Source organism: Manihot esculenta, chromosome 17, assembly GCF_001659605.2.
Source record: "Manihot esculenta cultivar AM560-2 chromosome 17, M.esculenta_v8, whole genome shotgun sequence".
NCBI lineage: Eukaryota > Viridiplantae > Streptophyta > Magnoliopsida > Malpighiales > Euphorbiaceae > Manihot > Manihot esculenta.
This window is the reverse complement of record NC_035177.2, coordinates 980,804-995,897: the sequence shown is the minus strand read 5'-3', so window position 1 is coordinate 995,897 and position 15,094 is coordinate 980,804.

Below are 15,094 nucleotides of genomic sequence, written 5' to 3'. Positions count from 1 at the left end.
AGAGGTTGGGTCTGATGACTTCTGGGTTAGAGTGTCCTCTCTGGGTCAGTGGACCCAAGTGTAATCCATCAGTGGCAGAGTCAGTCTGCCAGTGTAGTCCTGTGTTTGTTGAGGGAAGATGCTTGTCCGCCGACCTAGTGGTTCTAGATTTGACAGATTTTGACGTCATTCTAGGGATGGACTGGCTATCTACCCATGGTGCTACCTTAGACTGCAGGGACAAGGTAGTCAGGTTCAGAGGTCAGGATGGGTCAGAGGTTGTCTTCAGGGGAGACAGGAGGAGTACACCTAGAGGTTTGATCTCAGCTCTTCAGGCTCATAGGTTGCTTAGGAGGGGATGTCAGGGGTATTTGGCTCATGTGAGAGAGCTAGACAGTCAGGTTAGAGAGCCCGCCTCGGTGCCAGTGGTCAGAGAGTTCTTAGACGTGTTCCCAGACGAGCTGCCAGGTTTACCACCTACTAGGGAGATAGAGTTCGAGATAGAACTGATGCCTGGAACCCGACCGATCTCTATCCCTCCCTACAGGATGGCGCCAGCAGAGTTGAAAGAGTTGAAGGAGCAGTTGCAGGAGTTGGTAGACAAGGGCTTCATCCGACCGAGTACCTCACCCTGGGGTGCTCCAGTTTTGTTCGTGAGAAAGAAGGATGGATCCCTTAGACTTTGTATCGACTACAGACAGTTGAACAAAGTCACTACCAAGAACAAGTACCCATTGCCAAGGATCGACGATCTATTCGATCAGCTAGCAGGAGCGGGTTGTTTCTCCAAAATAGATCTGAGGTCCGGGTATCATCAGCTGAGGATCAGAGAAGAGGATGTGCCAAAGACAGCTTTCAGGACCAGATATGGGCATTTTGAGTTCCTTGTAATGCCGTTCGGGTTAACCAACGCCCCTGCAGCATTCATGGATCTCATGAACAGAGTGTTTAGCCAGTACCTGGATCACTTCGTTATTGTCTTCATAGATGATATCTTAGTGTATTCCAGGAATGCAGAGGAGCATGCCCATCATCTGAGGTTGGTTCTGCAGACCTTGAGGGAACATGGCTTGTATGCCAAGTTCTCTAAATGTGAATTCTGGCTGAGGAGCATTTCATTCTTGGGGCATGTGGTGTCAGAAAATGGAATAGAGGTAGACCCCAAGAAGACGGAAACTGTGGTTAACTGGCCTAGACCCACTTCAGTGACGGAGATCAGGAGTTTCTTGGGTTTGGCAGGTTACTACAGGAGGTTTGTTCAGGACTTCTCAAAAATAGCAGCTCCTCTGACCAGACTAACCAGGAAGAATCAGAAGTTTCTGTGGACTGACCAGTGCGAAGAGAGTTTTGAAGAGCTTAAGAAGAGGTTGACTTCAGCACCAGTTTTAGCTCTGCCATCTAGTGGTGAGAACTTTACAGTCTTTTGTGATGCGTCCCGTGTGGGACTGGGTTGTGTGCTTATGCAGAATGAGAGGGTGATTGCTTATGCTTCTAGGCAGCTAAAGAAGCATGAGTTGAATTACCCCACACATGACCTTGAGATGGCAGCAGTAATCTTTGCACTCAAGATGTGGAGGCACTACCTCTATGGGGTAAAATGTGAGATCTTCACCGATCATAAAAGCCTGCAGTACATCCTGAGTCAAAGAGATTTGAACTTGAGACAGAGGAGATGGGTGGAGCTGCTGAGTGACTATGATTGCAAGATTCAGTATCATCTGGGTAAGGCGAATGTTGTGGCAGACGCCCTAAGCCGGAAGTCACTAGGCAGTCTATCCCACATCACGGCAGAGAGGAGACCAGTGGTGAAGGAGTTTTACAAGCTCATTGATGAAGGTTTACAGTTGGAGTTGTCTGGTACAGGTGCCTTGGTTGCTCAGATGAAATTGACACCCGTGTTTCTGGAGCAGGTGGCTCAGAAACAGCATGAGGACCCAGAGTTAGTGAAGATTGCCAGGACTGTTCAGTCAGGCAAGGACAGTGAGTTCAGATTCGACAATAAGGGGATCCTCCGCTATGGGAGTCGTTTATGTGTACCAGATGACATAGGGCTAAAAGGAGACATTATGAGAGAGGCTCATAATGCAAGATACAGCATTCACCCCGGAGCCACCAAGATGTATCAGGATCTGAAAAAGGTTTATTGGTGGCCAGCTATGAAGAGAGAAGTGGCACAGTTTGTGTCAGCCTGCGAAGTATGTCAGAGGGTGAAGCTGGAACATCAGAAGCCGGCTGGAATGCTTAACCCGCTACCTATTCCAGAGTGGAAATGGGAGAATATAGCTATGGACTTCGTAGTGGGGTTACCGGCGACGTCCAACAGATTGGACTCCATATGGGTGATTGTGGACAGACTCACCAAATCTGCTCACTTCATCCCTGTCAGGAGTGGCTATTCTGTGGACAAGTTGGCGCAGGTGTATGTAGACGAGATTGTCAGGCTGCATGGGGTTCCTGTCTCAATAGTGTCTGATAGAGGGCCCCAGTTCACCTCCAGGTTTTGGCGGAGTCTGCAGAATGCCATGGGTACTAGGTTGGATTTCAGTACTGCCTTCCATCCACAGACAGACTGACAGTCAGAGAGGACCATCCAGACCATAGAAGATATGCTCAGAATGTGTGTGCTGGACTTTGGCGGTTCTTGGAGGCAGCATCTACCTTTGGTGGAGTTTGCCTACAATAACAGCCATCATGCTAGCATCGGGATGGCCCCATATAAAGCTTTATATGGAAGGAAGTGCAGATCACCTGTTTGCTGGGAGGAGGTAGGAGAGAGGTCCTTAGCAGGACCCGAACTAGTAGAGATCACCAGCAGGGTGGTGCCCATGATCAGAGAAAGAATCAAGACAGCTGCAAGCAGACAGAAGAGTTATGCAGACATCCGCAGACGGCAAGTGGAGTTTCAGGAGGGGGATCTGGTATTGCTTAAAGTGTCTCCAATGAAAGGAGTGGTTCGCTTTGGGAAGAAAGGTAAGCTGGCTCCGCGGTACATTGGACCCTTTGAAATCTTGCAAAAGATTGGGAATGTATCGTACAAGCTGGATTTACCTGCTTCAATGGAGAGAATCCATCCGGTTTTCCATGTTTCTATGTTGAGAAAGTTCGTGTCAGATCCGGGCAAGGTTCTTAGTGAGCCTGATGTGGAGATCCAAGAGGATCTCACCTATGTTGAGCAGCCAGTACGGATCCTAGACACCCAGATCAGAAAGCTAAGGAACAAGGAAATCCCGATGGTGAAAGTCCTTTGGAACCACCACAATCTGGAAGAATGCACTTGGGAGACACGGGAGTCTATGCTCCGGCAATATCCTCATCTCTTTTAAGGTTAGTCTCTATGTGTTTTATGTGTATGTTGTGATGTATGCTTTGCATGTGTTAGTTGAGGAACATTCGGGGACGAATGTTCTTAAGGGGGGGAGAATGTAATACCCGGCTAGACTCCGGTATCGGAATTCCTACCGTCCGGTGGAATCTCGGATGTCGGAGACCTCTAGAAGGGTAGAATCATGTTTTATAAAAAAATGTTTTAACATGTTTTATGATTTTAAGTACGAAATTAAATGAGTTTTTGCATGAAAAGTCTTTGGAGGGAAACCCAGGTTCGGCCGCCGAAAGTCAGGTTCGGCCGCCGAACTTGCATGCGTTTTGGAGGCACGTTAGGCCCCCGAAAGCATGAGCTAGGGAAGTCCAGGTTCGGCCACCGAAACTCAAGTTCGGCCGCCGAACATTGCATGCATGCGGAAGCGCTTTCGGCCCCCGAACGTGGCCTGGCCAGCCACCTATTTAAGGGACCCTTAGCCGAAATGGGCGAGGTTTCTCCCATTTTCGGCCACAGCAAGCTTCCAACCTTCCCTTTGCAAATCTTGTGTTCTTTCTCCAAATCTCTTCCATTTTTCTTGAGTTTTAAACTCACATTACAAGTTTTGAGCATTTAAACCAAGTTTTGGAGCTTTGGAAACCCAGGAGCTCATTTTCTTGGATCTCCAAGTTTAGGTCGTCTCTCTCTCGATCTTCAAGAGGTAAGAGCCGATCTTAAGCTCCTTATGTGTTTTAAATAAGTTTTATGCTAGATCTATGGGTTAGAATGCATGTTTAGGTTATGGTTATGTTTTTGGAGTTTATGGGTATAAATGTATGTTTATGGACAATGTATGTTGATTGTGTGTGTTTGAAGTGTTGTAGATGGGGTATTTGATGTTTTGAGGCCCCTAGGAACTTGTATGCATGTTTTGGTTGAGATTTATGCATGATTTGAGGTTTTGGGAGGCAAAGGGTTCATGTGAACCAAGTTTCTGCCCTTCTGGCAGAAACCAGGTTCGGCCGCCGAAGGGAGTTTCGGCCGCCGAACCCCCTTGTGGAGGCAGCATTCGGCTGCCGAAGCTTGCCCCCGAAAGAAGACTTTCGGATCTGTCTGGGACTTTTGGCCGCCGAAGGTGCCGCCGAAAGTGCCTGACTTTCGGCTCTGGAGGGACTTTCGGCCGCCGAACCTGCCGCCGAAAGTGCCCTGTTAAGCCATTTCTTGCATGTTTTTATGTGATGTTTTCATGATGTTTTAGGGGGGTTTTTGGGGAGTATCTTAGAGTTATGTTCTAGTATGTTTGGTCCCTCATTTGAGTCCACCTGTGTAGGTTCGGACCCGAGGAACCGAGGACCCCAGCAGTGAGATCAGCTGCTTCGGTGTTGTCAGAGTCAGCCAGAGGTGAGTGGGACTAACTTAATCTTTTAAATTAAATGTTTTATCATGTATCATGCATCATGATTATGCAATAGGATGATTGCATTAGTTTTCACGAATATGCCGCATTGCATCGATTGTTGTTGATGTGGGTGAATGTCGGATGACCCAATTAGTCCAAGACAGGAAGACCAGGCCCCATGCTACAGGCCTGGCACAGAGTAAGAAAGACCAGGCCCCATTCTACAGGCCTGGCACAGAGTAAGGAAAGACCAGGATCCCATCCTATGGTCTAGCACGGTTATGGGACTCGAAGACCAGGAGCCCAGAGGAGGCCCTGGGGAAATGGTAAGTAAAGTATGTTCTGACAGGAAAGACCAGGACCCCATTCTACAGGCCTGGCACAGAGTTAACTTGGACTAATTGGTGACAAGTTCACCCAACCCTTATGTGAATTGTCTGTGTTATGATGCATTTCATTAAAGCATAGCGTTAATATATTTTATAGTTCTACTCACTGGGCTTTTAGCTCACCCCTCTCCCTTTACCCCCAGGCTTGCAGGTACAGGATATAGCAGGAGTCCGGTTAGAGTAAAGAAGTCATGTTTATGTAATAGCTAGTAATGGACATGATCAAATTGTAATGTAAAAGTACAGTATAGTTATGTAACGATGTTTATGGATGATTAGAGGTGTGCTTGACCATAGAATGTTGTATCCCTTTTATACATGATCTTAGAGATTTTTATGATGTTTATGTAAACCAGCTCAACAAATGTTATGTTACCCATTGGGGGCACTGATGAGATCCCACAGAGGGATCAATGTTATGTTAATGTTATGCAGGTTGAGTTTGGTTAATGTATATGGAAAGAAAAGTTTAAATTTTTATGCATGTTGTTGATCATGTATGGGATTATACAGGTTTACAGGTTTCATGTCAGGCTTGCTACGGGTCCTGGCGGCCTTAAGCCGATCTGGATCCTAGCGCCGGTAGCGGTCCGATTTTCGGGTCGTTACAGTGGTCGACTTTCGTCTCTGGAGTCCTCCTTCGGCCGCCGAAGGTGACTGATTTTTGGCTTCCAAAAGTTGCCTCCAAAGGTTACTTCTCTAGTTTCGGCTTCTTTTGGTATTTTTAAGAGCATTTTCTCCAAATTATTTCTTCACACCTAATACTTGCAAAACATGATTAAAACCACAAAATTAGGTAGAATAGGTGCAAATAAACATCCATAAGATCATGAAAATATGGGCTAAAATATGCTCTATCACCTGTATACCTCATAACATCCAATACATGATCATATATTTTCATAAAACTTAAAACTTTCCATATACCAAGCTTGAACTGTGCATGCACCATAAACATATACATAAAAACCCCTGCTAGAGCCCTCATCAAATGCTCTAGTGGATCAACATAACATATATCAAGCTTGGTTCATCATTTCTCATCATAAAATATTTATTAATAGGATCATGTACAAAGGGATAAACATACATTAGGGCCAATCACAATACTAAACCTCAAATCATTACATTACATTATACCATTTTACATTTCATGTCCACTATTAACTATTACATAGACGTAACCTTCAACCTGGATGACTCTCCGGTCTATCCTGAACCTGCAAGCCTGGGGGTTAAGGGAGAGGGGTGAGCTAAAAAGCCCACTGAGCAGAACTATATAAAACATTTAAATAGTTGTAACGACCCGAAAATCGGACCGCTACCGGCGCTAGGATCCAGATCGACTTAAGGTCGTCGGGACCCGTAGCAAGCCTAACATACATCCTGTAAACCTGTTACAATCCCATACATGATCAACATTTTCATAAAAACTTTATACTTTACATTTAACAAGCTTGACCTGTGCATGCACCATAAACATAAACATAAAACCCCCCTACTACAGCCCTCATCAAATGCTCTAGTGGGTCAACATAACATATGTCAAACTAGTTTCATAACTCATAAAAACATTATTACAACATTTAAGATCATGTACAAAAAGGGGATTAACCATAAACACTAGGGTCAATCACAATTCTCTCCTTAATACAATATTGTACCATATCTTACATTACATTACATCATACCATTTTACATCTCATGTCCACTACTAACTATTACATAGACATAACACCTTTACTCTTACTGACTTCCTGGTCTATCCTGAACCTGCAAACCTAGGGGTTAAGGGAAAGGGGTGAGCTAATAGAGCCAGTGAGCAGAATAGAGAAAACATTATATTAAAATTCATGCTTTCATGAAATGCATCACATCACAAACAAATCACATTAAGGATGGACTTGTCACCAATAGCCCTCTACATAACATTCCAAGGTGCCAGGGGCGTAGAATGGGCCTCACTGGTCTTTCTCTTATCATAACATAACATAACATAACATTCCAATATACCAGGGGCGTAGAATGGGCCTCACTAGCCTTTCTCTTAATATCGTGCCAGGAGCGTAGAATGGGTCTCACTGGACTTCCATACCGTATCATCGTCATCATATCATATCAAGGGCTAATGGGTCATCCAACATCCATCCACATCAACATCATAGTATGCAATGCAACATATTCATGAATTCTAATGCAAACAACCTAGTATATATTATGGAATTCGTGATGCATGAACATGCTCAAAATTTATTTACTTTAAAACATAAGGATCCATTCTACTCACCTCAGGCTGACTCTGATGCAGCTATCTTACTGCTGGGGTCCTCGGTTCCTCGGGTCCGAATCTACACAGGTAGACTCAAATGAGGAACCAAACATATACTAACATAACTCTAAACAACTCCCTAATAACCCCCCTAAAACATCATAAAACATACATAGAAATCATGCAAAGGAAGGCTGAACAGGGCACTTTCGGAGGCAGGTTCGGTGGTCGAAAGTCCCTCCAGAGCCGAAACTCAACCACTTTCGGCGACAGGTTCGGCGGCCGAAAGTGGTTCCAGAGCGGAAACTCATGCATGTTCGGCAACACTTTCGGCGGCCAAAACTCCCCTCCAGAGCCGAAAGTCTAAACTTTCGGGGGCGAGCTTAGGCGGCCAAACATGCCACCACGGGCAGGTGACAGGAGCGGTTGTCGAAGCCGGTCAAAAATAACCTTCTTTGGTTACCTACAATTTACAACTGCAGATAGTGGTGAAGGATCATATCCATAGAGAATTGATTACCTATTTATTTATCTTAATCAAGACCAATAGAACTAATTGAAAGCACAAGTGAAAGCAAGGAATCAAAGAGAAATAGAAACAAGTGCAAGGAAAGTAAAAAGGGGGGTTTTGAGATGATTTGATTAACAACTAATAGAAGCAATTAAAATAGTAAGTAATCTAAAATAAGAGGAGAAATCAATAAGAGAAAAGTCTAGTTGAAGATATGGATCTACTTTGGTTGTTTAGGTTGATCATTGAAACATGGTTATCTTGATTGATTCAATAGGTTGGTTATGGGGGTGGAAGACGCTTCTCACCACCATATCTTTCCTTATGAACAAAATGATTAGGGAACGTCCTCTAACCAATTACTAATCAACAAATTGCCAAGGAACATCCTTGGGCCATAGGCATCAAAACAATTGCCAATTGCATGAAGAACAAGAAAGATCCAAACCCTAACTACTCAAACGCATGAGATGATGTTAGATCATGCAATTCCTTGGATTTTTACACCAAGTGTTCTATGGATAGAATATTTCCAGCAATTACGGACTAACAAATATCCTAATCCAACAATCAATCAACTTTGCTATTAAGAGTCAAGTGGCCAATTTGATCAAAACAACAAAGCAATCTTAGAATTAAGCATCAATTGCATGAATATTGAATATAATCAAAGACAAAAGTTTCTGTTCAGATCTCACAACCTTTTAAACAACCTTAGTTTCAACCAATCCTCAACTAGAAAAAGGGTTTCAGCCACTCATGGCTGAACCAAAACAGAAAATAAAGGAATAGAAAGCAAAAGATGAAGAAAAGTGTGGAGAGAGACGCTTGGAGGCCTTGCCCATTTTTTAGAGATGGAAAACTTGTCTTCTTGTCTACTTGAAGCCTTTAAATATGTCTTGAGAGGCTGCCTAGGGTTTCATGGAAGTCCAGGAGGCTTTTAGAGGCTGTCCAAAGTGTCCTTGGTGTTGCATGTGCCTTGTTTGTGCATGTATGAAGGCAAAAACGAGTTGCATGTGATGGAGGGCAAGTGGGGGCACTTTGGTCTTTTTACTTGCTGCCCAAGGTCTCCAAGATGTTGCCTAAAGAGTTCTATTAAGGAAGGTAGAGACTCCTTACTAAGTAGCAAGCATGTGATCTTTGGATTTTCTTTCCTTAATAAGGGGGATCTTGAAATCCAATAATTGAATGTGAATATTGAAGATTTGGATCTCAAGATATTTCCCTTATTTGGCTCCTCAAATATGGCAACTTGGGATATGGCTTCTTGAACAAGGAAGGAGTGTAATAGAGCGCATTTTCGGCTGCCTAAGTTGAGTTTCGGAGGCTGGATTTCCGTCTATGTTCTGAAGGTTCGGCGGCCGAAAATTGAGATTCGGCGGCCGAAGGTAGTGGACTTTCGTCTCTGTCTGCATGGTTCGGCCGCCGAAGGTTGCCGCCGAAGGTGACTGAGTTTTGGCTTCCGAAAGTTGCCTCCGAAGGTTGCTTCTCTAATTTTGGCTTCTTTTGGCACTTTTAAGAGAATTTTCTCCAAATTGTTTCTTCACACCTAATACTTGAAAAACATTATTAAAACCACAAAATTAGGTAGAATAGGTGCAAATAAACATTAATAAGACCATGAAAATATGGACTAAAATATGTTCTATCAAATACCCCCACACTTAAGCTTTTGCTTGTCCTCAAGCAAATAAACATAGTCAAATAAGCTTTCTTCCTTTAGATCCTTATTTCCACTTAAGCTCTTACTCTAGACACCTATTTTGAAGCATTGCAGTGAAGAATATATGCATGAAGATTACTTACCTTTTTTCCTTGTTTCCCTTTGCTTGCCATGGCTAGGATTTTTTTTCCTCAAGAGAGATCATGCACATTAATTTGTTAAGACTTTTTCTAGTTTTTGGATTGACTTGCCCTTACCTTGAAGTACTTTATTCAGGCTTTTGCACTTTAGATCTTGCTTGGAAAGGTCACCAACCTATTTTTGATTTGAGGGTTTATATTTTTCAGTTGGTCACCTATCCAAGTGGCTACTTGCCTTGTTCATAGTCTTTTGACCATTGGAACAATTTTCAATGTGTGCTTTTGAGGTCTTTGCTTTTGCTGAATTTTCTTTCTCTCAATGATTTGGGCAAATCAACACCAATTGCTAAATCAAGTCACATTAAGTTCATTCACACAACTTTGATTTATTCTCAATCAATTGAGGGTCATCAATATATTTTTCACCATGGCAAACTCAAAGATTCAATTAAAAGGCAATTCTCAAACATGAATATAACTCACTGCAATTGATTCAACATAAGTTTAAAGAGTTGTCACATCAATGGGGTCATGGAGAGAAAAACTCATCCAACATGTTCATAAGTTTGAGTAGAGCAAAACAAAAGGATGAAGAAGGTTGTGGTTGTGTGTGTTTTATTGAAAGCATAAACAACTTAAAATTTAACTGTGGCAAATTAACTTGAATGAAACTTAAAACTGAATGGAAAAAAGAAAAAATTTTTTGCATCTGAAAGCATGAGAAAGCATGAGAAGAGTAGAAGAAAAGAAGGAGTAGAAGAAGGAATATGCACCCCCACACTTAAATCATGCATTGTCCTCAATGTAAAAAAAAAAGAGAAGAGAGAGGAGAAAAGAGAAAAGAGGACAAAAGAAACTGAGTACTTCCCTGGGGTGTGGTGTGCGTGGCATGATCCTCTAGGCAGAATGAGTGACGAACAGATGTTCATCTGGGAACTCTTCTTTGACTGGGCATGGTGCAGAACTAGAGGGAAGTCGGCTGAGGTGGTCTGCCACAAGGTTTTTTTTGCCCTTCTTGTCTCTTATCTCAAGATCAAATTCTTGTAGAAGTAGGATCCACCTAATGACCCTTGGTTTTGCTTCTTTTTTCTTGATCAAGTATCGCAAGGCTGCATGGTCAGAATAGACAATGACTTTGGTTCCCAATAGATATGGTCTGAACTTCTCCAAAGCAAATACAACTGCCAAGAGCTCTTTTTCAGTTGTTGTGTAGTTGCTTTGGGCAGCATCTAGTGTGCGAGAGGCATAGTGAATGACATGTGGTGAGTTTCCCACACGTTGCCCCAAAACTGCTCCTACTGCATAGTTGCTTGCATCACACATGATTTCAAAAGGTAGGTTCCAATCAGGCCCTTGAATAATTGGGGCTGTCACAAGCAATTCTTTAATCAAATCAAATGCCTTTTTGCAATCTGCGTCAAAATCAAATGTTACATCTTGTTGGAGCAATCTGCATAATGGCAAAGTAATTTTTGAGAAATCTTTGATGAATCTTCTGTAGAATCCTGCATGTCCAAGGAAGGAACGAATGTCTCTAACATTCGTGGGCTAAGGCAGATTTTTTATGGTGTCCACCTTAGCTTTGTCCACTTCTATGCCCTTTGCTGAAACAACATGTCCTAAGACCATACCTTGATTAACCATAAAATGACATTTTTCATAATTAAGCACAAGGTTAGTCTCAATGCATCTTTGCAAGATTTTTTCTAGATTGGTAAGGCATTCATCAAAAGAATTTTCATGAACTGTGAAGTCATCCATAAATACCTCAATTGTCTTACCCACGTAGTCAGAAAATATGCTCATCATGCATCGCTGAAAAGTGGCAGGCGCATTGCATAGTCCAAATGGCATTCTCCTAAAGGCAAAAGTGCCAAAAGGACAGGTGAAAGTAGTCTTCTCTTGGTCTTCTGAAGCAACTGGAATCTGATAAAAACCTGAATAACCATCAAGACAACAATAGTGAGATTTACCTGCAAGCCTTTCTAGCATCTGATCAATGAAAGGCAGTGGAAAGTGGTCCTTCCTTGTTGCAGCATTGAGCTTCCTATAGTCCATGCATACCCTCCATCCATTTTGCACTCTTGTGGGGACAAGTTCACCTTCAGCATTTGGAACAATGGTAATTCCAGTTTTCTTTGGAACTACATGTACAGGGCTCACCCATTTGCTATCAGAGATTGGGTAGATGATTCCTGCATCAAGGAGTTTGACTATTTCTTTCTTTACCACCTCCATCATGGGTGGATTCAGTCTTCTTTGAGCATCTCTAACTGGCTTGCACTCATCCTCCATGTGAATTCTGTGCATGCATGTGGAAGGAGAGATACCTTTTATGTCATCAATGGTCCATCCTATGGCTCCCTTGTGTTTCTGTAGTACCTTTAAGAGGCTTAATCCTTCATGTTGGTTCAATTCATTGGACACTATGACTAGAAATGTCTTGTTGACTCCTAAGTACATGTATTTCAGATGGTCTGGGAGAGGCTTCAGATCAGAAGGTTGTTGCAGAGGAGTTTCAGAGGAGCTTGCTTGTGACGGGACCTGCTGGGAGAGGTTCGGCGGCCGAAAAGGTTCTGGGTTCGGCGGCCGAATCTCTTCAGTTTGCGGAGTGAGCTTTGGCGATGGATTCGGCTTTCGCAAGTCAGTGGGGTTCGGCGGCCGTAAAATGTTCGGCGGCCAAAACACGTCTTCTTTTTGCGCGATGTTCTGCTCAAGCGGTGCGACAGAAGGCTGCGTCTGAAGGGCAGTAGGGTTCGGCGGTCGAAAGTGGGCTATGTTCGGCGGCCGAATATCTTCTGTCTGGTTGATCTCAACTTGCTGAATGCTGCAGATTGTTTCTTTCAATTTCAGGTTTTCAATCCTGCAAAGATCATCATCTAAAATAGAATCTTGATTTTCGTTAAACACATCTTGGCTCAAACAATCAATGATATCAAGACCATAAACAGGGGACATATCATGTGGATATTTCATGGCATCATAGACATTATACTTAATGACTTCCCCTTCAAACTCCATGGTAAGAGTACCATCATGCACATCAATTTTAGTCCTAGCAGTACTCAAGAAAGGACATCCCAGAAGAATGTCAGAACTAGTATTACAACTATCTTCCTTAGTATCAATCACATAAAAATCAGCAGGAAAGACAAGTTCATCTACTTGGACTAAGACATCTTCTAAAACACCTATGGGATATACCACAGATCTATCAGCCAATTGTATCACAACTCTTGTTTCTTTTAGTGCACATGCATTGAGAGATTTATAGATGGAGAGAGGCATGACATTAATAGATGCACCAAGATCGCACATGGCTTTCTTGATACCAACACTCCCAATTTTGCAAGAGATAGCAAACATACCTTTGTCCTTGCATTTGGTAGGGAGTTCTCTTTTAATAACAGCAGTAACTACCTCACCTACACTTACTTTCTCTCTTTCAGCTAGCTTTCTTCTGTTGGTGCACAACTCTTTCAGAAATTTTGCATACCTTGGAATCTGCTTGACAGCATCTAGTAGTGGTATGTTGATTTCCACTTTTCTGAAGGTCTCCAAGATCTCCCTTTCTTCTTTTTCTTTTTAAGTTCTTTCAAATCTTTTTGGAAAAGGAGGTGGGATGTGAAAGCTTACCTTCGGATCAGCTCTTTGCGCATGAGGTGGTTCAGACTGAGCTGGAGAGGCTTCAGATGGCCTTGGTTCAACTTCCTCCTCTTGCTCATGATTAGCATCTTGAAGCTCTTTCCCACTTCTCAAAGTAATGGCACTTACATTTTGTTTGGGATTTGCCTCAGTCTGGGATGGCAATTTTCCTTGAGCTTCCAATCTGTTTATGGAGGTGGCCATCTGTCCCATCTGTTGTTGTATCATTTGCAAGGTCTTCACTACCTCATTCATTGTGTTATTGTCCACTGGAGGTGCTAGTTGGACTTGGCTTCTTTGGTAACCTTGGTGATTCTGATCAGTGTTGCTCTTTCCATAGCTGAAATTGGGATGGTCTCTCCAACCTGGGTTATAGGTGTTGGAGTATGGATCATATCTAGGCTGGTTGTTGTACCTCCCAATTGCATTGGCTTGCTGATGGTCTTCTTGGAGTGTGGGACATTGATCAGTTGGGTGTCCCACATATGAACAAATCCCACATGGCCTAGGTGGCTGAATTGCTTGTATTTGTTGGACTTGGCCAAGGGCGATCTTTTCTACAAGAGAAGTTAGTTTTGAAATTTGAGATTCAACAGAGGGTGTATTTACCTCATAGATTCCTCTTTGCGGTTGCCCCTCTTCTTCATATTGCTTAGATGAGGCTGCAAGGCTGGATATGAGTTCCTTCATCTCTCTAGGTGTCTTGTCTAGGATAGATCCTCCACAGGCTACATTTATGAGCTTCCTTTCGGATGGAATCAATCCTCCATAGAAGAACTGAATGAGGGCTTTGTCTGACATATCATGTTGTGGACAACCTGTACATAGTCTTTCAAACCTTTCCCAATAATCATATAAGTCCTCAGTTGGTCTTTGCTTTATGCTAGTGATTTCTCTTATTATGCCAATTGATTTAGATGGTGGGAAATATTTGTCCAAAAAGGCTTGGACCATATCATCCCAAGAAGTTATAGATCCAGGTGGCAAATAAAATAACCAATCCTTAGCATGGTCATCTAATGAAAAAGGGAAGGCTCTTAGTTTAACATGATCTTCAGAGATCCCTTGAGGTCTCATGGATGAGTAAATAATTTTAAATTCTTTTAAGTGCTTATGTGGATTTTCATTTTGCAAACCTCTAAATTTAGGGAGCTGATGAATCAAACCTGATTTCAGTTCAAAGGGAACTGTAAGAGGTGGATAGGTGATGCAGAGTGGAGCATAATCACCTATAGGAGTTGCTAACTCCCTCATGGTTCTTTTCCTTTGGGCTTGTGGCCTATTTGCTGGATTTTTTTGAATTATCTGGCCTTGGACAGCATGTCCATCATGGACAGCAACTGGTGCTTGAGGTTCTGCCATTGGCGCAAGATTGGATTGCTGGAGTTCAGGACTTTCGGCGGCCGAATGTTGCTGACTTTCGGCGGCCGAAGGTTGGGCAGAATGTCCTTCAGGCGCAGAAACTTGCTTTCCAAGCCTTCTGAGTGTGCGTTCAATTTCTGGATCAAAGGGCAGAGTGTCCCTACTTTCAGATCTAGTCATGAAAGAAAAATAAACAAACAAGTGAAATCAATTCCCCGGCAACGGCGCCAATTTTTGACAGGAGCGGTTGTCGAAGCCGGTCAAAAATAACCTTCTTTGGTTACCTACAATTTACAACTGCAGACAGTGGTGAAGGATCGTATCCACAGAGAATTGATTACCTATTTATTTATCTTAATCAAGACCAATAGAACTAATTGAAAGCACAAGTGAAAGCAAGGAATCAAAGAGAAATAGAAACAAGTGTAAGGAAAGTAAA